The 14,523-nt window shown below is 39.1% G+C and overlaps 1 protein-coding gene across 1 annotated transcript in view; it reads left to right on the top strand.

Annotated features, from left to right (window-relative positions):
* col4a5 (collagen, type IV, alpha 5 (Alport syndrome)) overlaps positions 1-14,523 on the top strand; it is a 60,948-nt gene that overhangs the window by 514 nt on the left and 45,911 nt on the right. The gene's annotated exons all lie outside the window — the stretch shown is intronic.

The following is a 14,523-nucleotide window of genomic DNA, read 5'->3' as shown; positions in this document are numbered from 1 at the left end:
ATATTTTTCTTAGCGTATTTTAAGCTACGCGCGCGCTCAGTGATTTCCAGTGTTTCCAGCGAGTTTTTATTTTTTGGTATCGCGGTGTGTTTGCGTCCCTCGCGGCAGGTTGCTCGCGCTAACTTAACTCTCTCGCTGTTCACGCGCATCTCATTTTTTCACGAGTTTCCACGACACGGGGGCGACTTGTAGAAACACGCAGAACCTCCGCTTTATGCGCTTTTTAAAGCAGAAATATGAACGCCAGCCATTCTTTGTCTGTCCTAAACTATGCATTGCTATAAGTGGTAGTTTTAGCTACCTCGTTTGCAAGATGCATGCATTTATTATGGTCTGCAGCACAACAGTAAAATACAAGCTGTATTAGCCTGAACTGCCTGCATGTGATGTGCAACAGATGTGCTGCTTTGTGAAAACTGGTGCTGAAATTGGTGGAGTGGTAGAGAAGCCAGTGAATGTATTGCCAATCACTTGTGTATGAGAGAATTGATGGCCTGAGTACTAAGGTGACATGTGAGGTTTTAATTTCTATTAACCATTCCTGTCAAATCAAAGCTGCTGATATTATATCTTAAGCCATTAAAATACTGTAACTGTTCACCCAATGTTGGGCCTGTCACGATAACTGTTTTTTGTTGTTGTTTTGGGATGATATATTGTACACAAAAATATAAACAAATTGTGATAAACAATATTGTTATAATTTTTAAGACCATCTTATGCAACTGATGTAGTGAAAATATAATGACATGATAATATAATATAATACACCAATTGTAATGTAAATATTCAGACATTCACATTATTCAGCTCACTTTGCTATGATATTGTACAATAACTCAATACCGTAAGTGTCGTGACAGGCCAGCCCAAAGTTCTGCCCAAATCTGTTGCCCTCTGTCTGAATCTTCTGCATCTGCTGATGGTTCTCTGCTCCAGCGCTATCAAAAGATCCATGACTTGTTCCCCAGCTATCAGGCAAGCCAGCAGCAAGACTGACAGGAGAAGACATGTTCTGCAAGGCGCCCATTGCCAAAGGCCCTGATCAGCGCTTTAGGTTTAATTCATGGTAGGGGCAGCTTTCTCTCCAATGACAAGCGTGGCATGTCCTGAACTTAAAGGTGACTTGTCATACATACATACATGCCTACATTTCCTAGTGGGCATTGTTGCAACCCCTTCCCAACAGTTAGTAGGAATAGGAATTTATGTAATTTGGACATCCCTGGTTGTTTGATTGACTCCTGGAATGTATCAGATCTCTAGGAATTTGAGAGCTCTTCTGCAGATTCCTGGGGTTCCGCCCCATCTTGCAGTTTAAGATGTGTGGAGGGGGGCTTGTCAACTGTCATTTCATTAGGGGAGAGTTAACTAACTACCCTAGGGGGGAGGCATTTAGACTCATTGCCACCCTTTCCCTTCCCTTCCCCCAATCTGGAGGAGACCTGCAAGACCTACAGGTCAGTTCAATGATGAGCGTTCACTTCAGACACAGCCTATTGTCCGGGCAACCTCTTAACCCCTGCAGGACTTCAGGCCTTCAGGAGAGGGTCTGTCTCCCACATACCATCCGCGACCTGAGTACGTGCCTGCATTCGTTTGCATGATGCAAGTGTGTCTTATCAGGGAGACAGAGTGTAGTGCCAGGCATTGTTCACACTGTGACTGGTCTACTTCAGGTTGTCTGCAACCACAAGAGGCCCCTCTTTTCTGAAGAGGAACGCAATGGAGTTTGGAGTCTGGAGACCTGAAGCACACATTCACGTTGCATATCTCAGAATGAGATCTAGGCAATAAAATGGGAGTCAAGATAGTTTTAAACTCTTAAACCCCTACTTTGTTATTCTGTTACTGATCTTAAGACTCATTCTCATATTAAATAATCTTAAGCTTATTATCTAGTAACTACTATGAATAGTTCAGTAGCTACTTACTGATTTATTACTATGATGCACACTGTGATCTAAAGAATGTGAAGCCCGTTTTCAAGAATTTAAGAAGTAATGCAGAGTCCTGGTCTAAAGTGATGGTTTTGACCATCTAACTATATTTCTATGAAAACACTGGTTCATTTTAATTTCAGACAGTATTGCTTCTAAACATTTTCTTCTGAAAGTTCATCTCAAAATAGTTGAAATAAGCTGCAGAAGGAAAAGATCTCTGTGTACCTCTTTACTCTGATATCTTCTCAAGGCCTCAGCATTACAGAGCAGTACTTTGTTGCAGGGCATACTAGGAGATATAGCTCAGTGTCTCGACCTTTTCCACCAGTGAGGATCACCCGGCAGTGTGGGAACCTCTTTACCCCCCTTTTTGGAATGTCAAAGCCTTTTAACTCAGCCTAATGATGGAATGCACGCTTGTGATTCCAGCCTAATGCCTCCATGAGACGATGCCCTCTAGTGGGAGCAGAGTCTGTCAGCACGTGTCCTGGAATTCCATTGGTACAGGAGTTCTTCAACCCTATCTTATGTTCAACTGGGAGGAATAGCAATAACTTTCCTGGGTCAAATTGACCTGTGTATTCACAATTAATAGCTTTATCCCAAGAAAAATAAATCAAAAGTATTTAGAAAATAAATATTTAGAATAAATTAACAATTCACAAAATATTGTATTTAGTTTTCTGAAATGTATTCTCTTTAAAGCCGCTCTAATTTCACTTTTGGCTCAAACTGACCAGAAGTGTAAGTGTTTAATATAAACATACAAATAAAATAAACAGTTACGTAATTAAAGTGGTAACTTTTCTTTTACATGTTCGTCACACCAATTAAGCACAGTTGCAGATATTTTCATGCTTTAAAAATGACTAAAATATTTTTGATCTGCACCCTCACACTTTGAAACAGGTCAGTTAAAAGGGACACTTTTCCAGACTTAATTTTTTTATGTTTTATTCTGTTCCTTTTTGTTTACTGTAGCTTTAGTCACATTGAGCTTATATTACTCTAAGAGATGCTTTTAAGTCAAATGAGACTCGCTATATGAGAGGCTTCAAGTTGGAAATGAGTTTTTTAGACCTCTGGTGATAGAAATCTTTGGCTGCCAGGTGAAGGAGGTTGTCTGTAATGCACACCATGGGGGACTCCTTTGAACCTGTCACACATGAAGTAATCTGGAACCTCCTCTCTGCAGTGGTGTGCATGTGTGTGTGTTTGTTCACATGCACAGATTAATTTCTGTGGGTAATGTGGATGTGTGCACATTTGAGAGGGTGCGTATGTGTTTGTGTGCACTGGCAATTGCATTCGATTACTGATGCTAGTATTGATATGGGAATATTGAGTAGTGGCTGATCTTAAAAAACACTATTAGGCCAGTTTTTTGGCAGCGATTTTCATGTAAAATATGCATGCTTTAAACACAAGTAACCATATTTATCATTTGTGTATTGGACACAGATGGAGGGTAACCTCTGCATTTAACCCATTCAAGAAGTGAACACATACCCACACACAAAGTGATATGGTGGGCACATGCCATTGCTGTGGCGCCTAGAGAGCAGTGAGGGTTAAGAGCCTAACTCGAAGGGGCCAACAGTAACAGTTTGTCAATTCTAGTTACTGAACCAACATGCCTGTCACCAAAACCTGGTGCTCTACACACTCAGCCACCTTTAGATAAGACATTTACACTATAAATATTATGAATAATGACTCGGTAAGTTCATAACTGTATTAATTCTAGTATATATACAGATTAGATTTTTTTTTTACAAAGAATGATGGAAAATATTGATATATTAATGTATGGCAATAATTTGTGATACATAAATATAAAATATGATAAGTTTTTAGTTCAGTAACACATTTTGGTGTGAGTAGAGTGTCAGTTAGATGTAAAGTTCTGGAGTGTTCTGGAGTGTGAAGTCTTTGAATGGAAACCCCTCCATCAAGCGTCTGTGAGCGTAGCCACAACATCCTTTCAGGCTGGAGATATCCACCCAGAGCAGGCAAACAAGGCTATAGGTGTGACCTGCATGGAGCTCGGGATGGGTGGTGGCAGGTTTCGCAGGGCCTCCAAGCAACATGCGATGGCTTTCTCTCTCTCTCTCTCTCTCTCTCTCTCTCTCTAAATTCCAATGTTATCTCACCTGCTTGAAGGAGGGTCTTTCTCCTTTTTCGCAGTCTCCCATGCAGAGAACGAAAAAAAAAAAACTGGGCCCTGCAAGCCCTGACATCTCTCACTTGAGCATTTGCTGTATCAAAGTTTTCCTTTTAACAGAGCTTTTGTTCCTAGAAAGCTGTCCATTTCTAATGATTGTGAGCTAAATGAGACTGTGTACTTTTGGCCCATTTTTTTTTTTTATCATGACTTTACTCACACCACGTCACTTGCTCCACTTAATCCTAAGCTTAGTTGGAATGTGTTTATGTAGAGTGTGTGTGGTGCACTGTAGGCCCTCACTGTGTAAGCAATGCAAACTCAAGTCAGCCAGGAGATGGAACGTCCTTTAGGGCTCACCTGCCCTGTGTTTAGATTTGGATATCTGCTGTCATCAATCAGAGACCCCTATGAGCTACACACCCCTCTTACATGCAGCTGCATGTCCCTTATATACACAATGAGGGCTGAACAGTTTCAACCCTGTATCGAACAGAGGAATTTAAAACTATCAACACTATGACCTTCAGGATATGTGATTGGGGCCTACTGAGTTGCTGCCAGTCATGATGTGTGTCACCCACTGCACTGCCCACTGTGGGTAGTGATACCTTTAATCTACAGTTACAGTAGATACAGAAGTCCAAACATAAGCTGTTGCACCCATATTGGCGTGTGATGCACAGCCACATGATAGGAAGTTGGATTTTAGCACAACACGTTCTTTTTTTTCTTCTGTTGTTAAATGGGTAACTATAACATGCTTTAACTTTAACTGCAATTGGTAAGAAAGTCTTTGCTATATAAAACAAACCGGGCCATGGTTCAGATGACACTAACTGTGTTTTTCAGCTGTTTTTGCTGCTGCTATTTTGATTAAAACCAAATTAAAAAGTCTAAAGACCAAACAAGATGTAAAAGCATCCTAAGTTGACTTAATACTTTGCAATTATATTTTTATATAGTGGTATTTGCTCTTTTATGTGCTTGTTTTCTCAAGCTCTGATCGGTTTGTGTGGCTGTGTTTGTGGACACTCTTACTGAAAGCAGGTAACATGAATGTGCTGGCATTCAGTTCAAGTTACTGGTGTGTGTGTGTGTGTGTGTGTTTGTCAGTGGGGTTCTTACAGTGTGGTGTAAATGGCCTGCAAATGGCACTTAGTTGTAGCAAGTTGACATTGATCCTCTTTTACAAACCTCCAGTGTTTAGTTAGGTAATTAAGTAATTACCTCTACATTACTGTCTCACTTCAGCTCTAACTAACTCTCCCTTTCTCCCTCTCTCATTTCTTTCACCTCATTCTACTTACTTTCTCCATTCTTTATCTTTTCTCTCTTTCTCTCTGTTTCTTTCTGCTTTCTTTCCCCCATGTTCTCTCTTCTTCTCTCTGCTACCTATTTTCTCTTTCTCTCTAAGCTTGGTTTAGAAGTAAACTGAGAATCTGTGTGTTTGAGAGTGGGTGGTTTGTTACACTGTACACACATCTGCTCTGTTTGGTCTACAGATTAAGAGGTCATCAAACCATGCTTGTGGAATGTGGAGGAAGGGGAGGGGGGGTGCATCTCACGCACTGTCTATCAGAACAGCTTCTTTTCTTTTGTACGTTTTTTTTGCTTGTAACACAGAGTTTCAAAACCAGATGTTCAATCACTTAATTTCCTCTTTTTTATATTCTCCTCCTCTGGGAGAGCTGCAGGTGAGCAGATTCTCTGAGCCCAGCCCTATCTCTTCCCTCTATCTCAGACTGAAGGAACGTGCTGTACTGCTATCTGCCTCATCCAAGTTTTGAAGAGAGATTTCTCTGTTCCTCCAGACATAGAGGTCTCTGTTATGTCCTGCTGGTCTTAAAGCCTACCCATCCCAGGTAGACATCAGAGACTCCTCCCCAAACAAAACCTCTTTTGCTGCAGGCTGTACATTTCCAGGTCTTCTGAAATGACTGTTCATTCACAAACATTAGATCTGGCTGTACACTCTTTAAACCTGTCCTTGTGTGTTTAGCAAACTTCGCAGAGTCACAATGCTGATATGGGATGACTAGTGTGTTACATAACACTGAATAGAGCTAAATAGACTGAATAAGACCCGTTTCTACTTTGAAACCTTTGATACATTTGGTATAGTTAAGCCCATTTAAAAATTCTGTTCAGTCGAATTTAGATATTGAAAAAAACTGAGAATATTCCTAAAATCAAATTACATTAATCATCTACTATGCAAGTAAAGAAATTGAAGATTCTATATATAGACAGAGCACTACGGTATATATTTGTAAAAGAAGAGTATTTACATGTATTCACATGTGCTAATCTGTGATGTCTGCTTGTTTAAAAATTTATGTTTTAATTCATTTAAATATACTATATATGGAGTAGGCATTTAAGATTCAGCCTGGTACATGCAGGCAATGTTAAAATGTCAGGAAAGGCTTTTCATTAATCTCCACTTTGCCACATTTTCAGTGACCAGAAATAAGGTTTTGTGTGGATGGAGGGCCAAAATGCAGACTGTTTTTTTCCTGCATACACCTGGAGAGGGCTTTATTTAGTCAAATGCTGTTTATTTATTATTCCATTTTTACAAACAAATATAAATATGTACTATCTTGTACTATAGTGTTTTGCAAAGGTACAACTTAAAAAAAGAAATTGGCACCTTTTCAGGAGAAGGAAAAAGCCTGTCACATCCTGGTCTCGTCTCGTGTCTGTGTGTCTTCCCCACGTGACCTGTGCTCCCCTGTGTCTCCTGTCTCAGTACCTTTCCACCTGTGTCTCATTTGTAGCTCCGCCCCTTCCCCAGGTGTTTCTAATTATAGTGTTTCCTGTTTCTTTAAATAGCCCTCGTCTACCACTTTGTCTCCGTCGGTCTTTGCACCTTCCAATGTTGTTTTGTCTCTCTCAGTGTTATCAGTCCTCTTAGCGTTTCTCTGTTTTTGCCATTTATATATATAGTCTATTTCCTTGTTTATTTCTTAGTGTTTTGCTTCTTGTTTTTTCCCTTGTATATACATCCCTGCCCTGTTTAGTTTTGGTTATTTCTTGGTTATTTTTGGTAGTTTCTAGTTTCTTGTTTATTCCTTGTTTATGCTCTTAGCTTTGTTTGTTTCTTTGTTTATTTACTCCCTGTTTGTATATAAATATATTTAGTACTTCTTGTTTGTTTAGTTTATGTTCACTAGTTCCTCTCGTTTATTTTGGTTTACTTTATTATTACGTGTTCTTTGTTATTTGTTTATCTTTGTTATTTATATATATATATTTATTAAATTATTCGTTTCATCCCTACCTGCACTTGTGTCCGCCTCCTCGTCTCCCTGCCTGGGTCTCCGTGACAAAGCCTTTCTTACTTTAACTAAAAATCCTTTAAAGTAATAGTATTTTACTACACATTTTATTGAAAGACTTTTGGTCCATTGATATACATTACTGTATAAAACACACACAGTGCATCATGCTGGCACTGTCTTTGCATCTCCAGTGTATAAATTCCAACAGGTACATTTTTCTCTGCTAATATCTCCACATTTTTATTTCACTTTTAATCAGTTTTTTATAAAGTTATTCTGATGTATTATAAGATTAAGATCAAACAGAGCGTTTGCAGGATCTTTCTGTTTATTTCATGAAGTGGCCGAGTTGTCAAGCTGTTTTCACCAGTGTTTTCACCTCTCTGAATGGACCATAGCAGCTTCAGTTTGTCTTAGCGGCAGATCTGATAAATCTGCTTTTGAAGGGTTACTGATGTTTTCAAGTGGTGTAAAAACTTTGCAAGTGGAGGGAAATGATTTTGACTTGACCACAGCTAAATACACTATTTATAGCAACGATTCCATAAACAATTCCATAAACAAGCCAGTGTCTGCTTACTGGGAGGTACTGGACATTTGTTTCTTATGCAGGAATTCTGTTTGATTAGTGGCCTTTCCAAGCACCATTCTTTTTCATGCTACAGTGACAAAAAAGCCCTCCAATCTTCAGACCACTTTTATAGCCATATCATTTGACATTTATGGACACTAACATTGAGTTGTGCTTTACTTTTATTTTAACCACTTCCAGATGTTTTATTTTATGCAGCCTTTTACCTGCTGGTCATGTTCCTCTGAAGGTGAAGGAGTCTTTTTGGTGTTACCATTCTCTGAACTCCTAGAATGCACTTTTAACCTTCTTTGAAATTTTGATAGATTTAAAATCATGTGTTTTTTTCTTGAGGCTTTTGATACATGAACTTGAGATTATTTCAGTACAAAAAATATGATTATGTTCATTCTGTAAATTTCCAGGAAACAGAAAAGTAACAAACAACAACATGTATTTAAATGCACATCTACATTCTCACATTATAACAGGCTCTGTTGGAAGTTATTGAGTTATAATCTAAAAACAGATACTCTCAGTTAAAAATATATGTTTCCAGTTGAAGATGATACATCTTTTTTTACCTTTTCTGAGAAATCAGGAGGTTTTCCCTCTTACCAGGTTGTGTTTTACACATTGTGTTGTTATGTGCCTTAAGCCTGGTACTGTATCTACACTGGTGGTCTTGTCCTCTCCTGTAGTTGTATTGTGTAGATCATTTCTCCGCACCAGCTGCACAGCTATGAAAAGGCTGCCATGCATGCTTTGTCTGAGCATCAGTAACGCCATGAAACTTTTTAAGGTACTGTACTTCAGACATCTCTGTTCGAGATACAGTTTTGCATACTAGTTGCACAGTTTAAGGCGCAGTATGTTGCTGACCAAGAAGTTGAGTCTAGGAACTAAATCACATGCTAACATTAAGGTGGGAGAGACTGGGCAGACAGAAGGCAGCATCAGAAAGTGGGTCTGAAATCAGGCTTAACTGATGACTCCCACCAAAAACTAAATGTAGAACACTTAATTACTTTAAGCTCTTTGAACCATTAGTCACAACAAGAACCTTGAGTGGTGCCTTCTTGGGCCTTCTCCCAAATAAAATTTAAATGGAAGAAAGTGACCTGATCTCGACCCTGCCAAACACCATCATGTGTAGGCCTGTCACAATAATTATGTTATTAACTCAAACAAAAAATGAAAGTCCTTTATCTTAATAAAGATGAAGATGAACACTAATGTTTTAGCCAGTGACAGAAAGACCAGTATACAAAAAAATCTAACCAAAAAGTAGTTATTGTGACAGGCCTAATCAGGTGTACTCTGCAAGTTTGAGCCGAATACATTCTGCAGGTGTAGTATAATGCAGTGTTTTGGGCAGATTTTACTACTGAGTGAGTTTGTGTACTGAGGCCATGTGCTGTGTCATGTTTGAGGAGTTCTGGATTAATAACAACATTGAGGCTTCACCTGAGACCCAGACCAGTGTCAGGTCTGCCAGGTTATGAGAACTACAAGAGCCGGGCAGACAGGAGAGGGGCTCCAGCGCATTCCTGATGGATGTGATAGTGGCTCTGTTGTCTTTGGCTGACTGCAGAGCAATGCTGATTCAGGCTTTTGGAAGGGAGGCTGTGGGATACTGGTCTGGGGTCAGGTCTAATTCTGATAAGTGTACATAAGGCATTGTGTGGAGGAGCAGTCAGTCATACTGTGTAGCTGTCAGCTATTCAGAGACTGGAGAGAGTCAACTGTAAACCAGGATCAGTGTGTCTAATCTGCCGGATTCACTTCTTTTGCAGTTCTGCCTAGTTAGGCCCCTGTCTCTTTAAAATTGTCAAAGACACTCAACAAAATAGAAGGCACATTCTTTCACTTTGAAGCCATGATAAGTTCTAGTTGATTTCCCTATTTGTGACACTGATTGGTTTGTAGAAGGGTGTGCATTGGTGTTGTCGCTGTGCCGAGTTGCTTTGCGCTGTATCTGACACCCTTTGAGTGCATGGGCATCATGCAGCAGAAAAAGTGCAACAGTGTAAAAATCTGACCAAATTGTGGTCCGTCGGTCTAGACCATGGTTCAAGGCATTTTTTTCGTCTGATATTTTGTTTAAGACTAAACTGAGTAAACCAAGGGTGCCGTTGTCAAGGTTGTGGCAGGGAAGGACGCAGAGAGTGGAACAAACCATAAAAAAACCAAACAACAGAGAAACACTCCATAAGAAAACACAAGCAACCTGAACTAACGTAAAAACGTATGAGAACCGACACTGACACTGGGACAAAAGGACTATTTATACACATGGACGAAACAGAAAACAAGAAACACCTGGGGACAGGTAATGAGGGGGCGGAGCTACAGATGCACTTGGAGAAATAGGGACTGGGGCGGAGACACGTAGGTAAATACAGGACAACATGGGGAATGACACACACACAAAAGGGGGAAAGGTAAACAAACCCAGAGAGCAACACAGGCACAGAAGGGAAATGACAGAGAACAGGGTAAGGATATGACATCCATCTATCTGGTACCCTTTATCAGGCTTTCCTCAAACTCAAACGATAATTCCCCTTGCCATGAGAACTCTAGCCAGTGTTCAACTTCACTAACAAAGCAGTACCTCCAGGTATGCCCCTTCTCAAGCTGTCCCCTAAGCTAACACTTCAAGATCACTCTATAGTACATATCTGTAACTTTATAACTTTCAGTATTACACCTTTATTATTCAGTATTACGCTTTTAGTTTTCCAAACCATTTCTTTTTTACATTCACCAAACTGTCAAGCTGGCAGTAAATATCAGTTGATGCTCACCACAGTCTGGTTCAGAATGAATTAGGTGAAGTCACCTCAGTAATTTGTTCTTTAATTTATTATTCTGCTCTACTTATTCTGCTCTTATTCTGTTCTTGCATGTATGTTCTCATCAAGAGAAGCACAGGCATGATGGGGCTCTGGTGTTACTGTTGGGGATTTTTTTGGAACAGGAATAAGAAAGGTGAATGCCAGGTAAGAAGCAAGAAACCGCTGAATGGATGAATAGGTAGTGAGTGGAGTCAAAGGTTGACCTTGATCTAGATGTCTGTCAGTACCCTTCTCTATCTGCCCCTGCTTGTGGAGAGAAACCACAAGAGGAGATGAGATCTCTATGCTTTTGCACTCTCTCTCTCTCTCTCTTTCTCTCTTTCTCTAATTTTGTCTAGAGCTGATTACATCTTCTCATGCAAAGAAATGAATTTTAATGAATGCATTCAGCTACTTTAAGCTGCACACAATAGAAAAGGACACTTTGGAGCAGATAAACATGAACCTGCTGGCACCATGTCTAATACCAGGAATGGGCTTATGCCGCTCGTTCCTTTATGGTGCTGCGAAACTGTGTTCTCTGGAATGGTGGTGCTCCATGCAGGATATTTAGAATGAGTTATATATAACACTCTTGTCACTAAATGCAGTCAAATCCTCACACCACAATCAAGTCAATAAATTCACAATACATCCTTTATTTCCCTGAACAGTATTGATTTCAGTGCATCTTAGATTAAGTAGATACAGTATATGCACTCTTGGTATTGTTATCCTTTCCTGAAAGTTGCATCATGACTGAGCAGTCTCCCTGTCTCTGTCTCTTTGGATAGCATAACTCATGTGTTCCTGTTGTGTCTAAGCATGCTGCTCAGTGTTTTTAAAAGTGCGGGTTGAGGTGCTGACTACTGCTTTCAAATTCAGCAGATTCCAGCATATTCTACATAGACTACATTTTCCCTTTAATATCAAGATAGCATTTTAACTTGATATCTACCATCAAAAGGCAGTACTGCTGTACTAAGAAAACCAGTATCACAAAAATTCACACGTAATACCTGGCTTTTGTTGTCTGGCAGCCTAGGCTACTGTCAATCCAGGATGTAATTTAATTATTTCAGCACTAGTGTGTGTTGACATTGGTGACTGTTTTGTGAAAGTTCTAATCATTCTTGTCAAATGAATCAAATTAGTACAAATAACTTTGCAATTAATTGTTTTCATATATGTAAAGATTGGTGACAGGTACTGGCAGTGTTACACTCGTTAGATCCCACTGTTCTAATTGAATAAAAGTTTTCTTTTATTAATATTATTATGTGTTTTTTATATTTTGTGAAAGTTGTCCTAAAATTGAATTTAAACAATCACAATGTATCATCTGGCTTACAGTATTAAAATATATTGTGATACATTGAATTGTAAACCTTGTATTGGCACATTATTATATCGGCAAGTTCTTGTCAATAAACAGCTCTGCAAACAGCATTACGAATGTTGTAATTTAAGGGCCTGTTTACATCTGCAGTTGATATGTGTTTTCAGTGATCGTATTATATTTGGTCAATAATCTAGTATTCAGAGATGGGTTCTGTTCACATTTAAAACAATTGTAAATAGCATGTGTTTATTGATCAAATCTAAATAGAAATATGAAAGTCAAATGTTAAAATAAGTAAGAATACCTGTAGATCTTGCCTTCTGTAAATGACCTTTATTTTAAGTGCAGAACCTCACCTGTTTGACTTTTATTTGGGATGATTCCTTTTTCAGCGCATGACTTGCCTTCTTAGTCTGGTAATGACACTGATATTATGTTGAAAAATACACTGCTACCTATTTGTGACCACTCAATGGTTGCCAGGATGGGCTTCGCACCCCATCAACTATACATTACAAAAGTTATTTTTTCAATGATATATATCGCGATATTTAACAATGTAGGGCCCATTATGTCACCAGCCCCGCCCCCACCTGCGTGCTGTCTCGCGCCTGGACCGATTAAGAGCTCAGTCAGCGCTGAGGAAAACAGCAAAACAACAGTAATCGGCCCTTTAATCAGGCATTTAAATGGTAAATAAGAGAGTTTTTTCTGGGATTAAAAGTTTGAATTCAGCTATATTTGGAAATATTAGCGCAAAATTGCGCTGGACTGAGGTGCATAGCTTTCGACACAAGCACGTGCCCAACCATTTGGACGGAGGCCATGCAGTTACCTCCTGTTTACTCCTTGAGCTTACAGTGTGGGACTGTGGCTCACACAGTCAATCTGTTTTGTAATCTGTTGTCAGAGCAGATCTGTATATCAGATGTTAATATCAGGTATTCGGTCAGCAGCAGCAGGAGTTCAATCATATGATACTGTTTTGGATTCTTGTAGGGCATCTAAAACCTGTGTGTTATTACTATGTTATTACTGTAGAGGTATTGCCTGTCTTTGAAGAAAAGTACTCTGATCTATAGAGGCTTCCTCTCTTTTGATTTCTTGGGTTTACTCCTCTCTTAGTGTTTGAACCTCTTCATTCCTAACCCACAACTACATTATCTCTCCAGTCCTTCTTGCTTTCTTGCTTGCTTGCTTTCTTTGTCCCTCTGGTGGATTTTTTCTCTCTGATTTCATTTTTCTCATCTGCTTCTGCTATCAAAGCAGAGAGCTAGGGGCTTTAGTGTGTGTGTGTGTGTGTGTAATGTTTGTCTGTAATGTATGCATGAGGGTTGTAGAGGCAGGCACTGATGAGCCCCTCTTTCCAGGAGAAGCAGCAGTAAATGTTTGCTCCATTTCCTGTAAACAGTGTTGAGGGTGACGTGATAGTTGGGGTGCATATGTATGAGGTGCTTTCAGACCACTTGTTTCTGTACATATGAGCAGATTTTCTGCAGTAAATAGAAACTGGCCATACATCAGTAGAGATATACTGTAGAAGTCTGATAGACTATCTGTGTGAGGATGAATCTTTATGCCTGCAGTGATGCTGTTCTGCTCTCAGGTTATTTATGTTATCCTGGGTACCTCATAAACAGTTTAATGTATATTCAATATTATATCGATATTATATATTCTTCAAATATTTGAGCGATTTTGGATTACAACTAAGATTTTAAGTGCTTACATTAATTAAATGTTTATTTGTAAATGGACAGCACCATTAAAATGATGCACAAGCAAATTTTTTGTAGGTTATTTTTTACAAATAGTCTATAGCAGACTCCTTCAATCTTACATGCAGATTTTACATTAAACACGGTGCAAATACTATTTCAGTTCAGGAAAAGTGCAACATATGAAAAGCACTGCCCCATAAAACAGTTCTTTACAGGTTTCTGACAAAAAATTAAGCTTATCTACTGAGAGTTCTCTGGCACCTACTATATGAAAAGATGTTCTCGATTATTTTATCTAAAAAAATCACATTAAAACAGTAAATCAATTAGCTCTAGTGTACATTATGCATTTATTACTGTTGAGTTATGTCCATCCATCCACACAAAAAATACAAAACCATCAAAAACTCCTAAACACACTCACTGTTAAACAAAGTAATGAATAGTAATAAAAAGTTCTAAAATTTAACAAAACTGTGAATTCAGGAAACAATACCTGCTCTAGGCCACCACTGTTTGGTCCTGACCATGAAAAGCCTAGATCAGACCAGATGTGCTGTTGTTTCCCCCTGTTGTAGCCGAATCTGCTTTTCCACCAATACTAAGTGTCAGGCATATTAGAACTATTGGTCTATTAATCAGGATATTTTGATAA

The sequence above is a fragment of the Astyanax mexicanus genome, chromosome 8 (assembly GCF_023375975.1).
Source record: "Astyanax mexicanus isolate ESR-SI-001 chromosome 8, AstMex3_surface, whole genome shotgun sequence".
Classification (NCBI taxonomy): domain Eukaryota; kingdom Metazoa; phylum Chordata; class Actinopteri; order Characiformes; family Acestrorhamphidae; genus Astyanax; species Astyanax mexicanus.
This window is presented reverse-complemented; position numbering and strand designations above follow the sequence as displayed.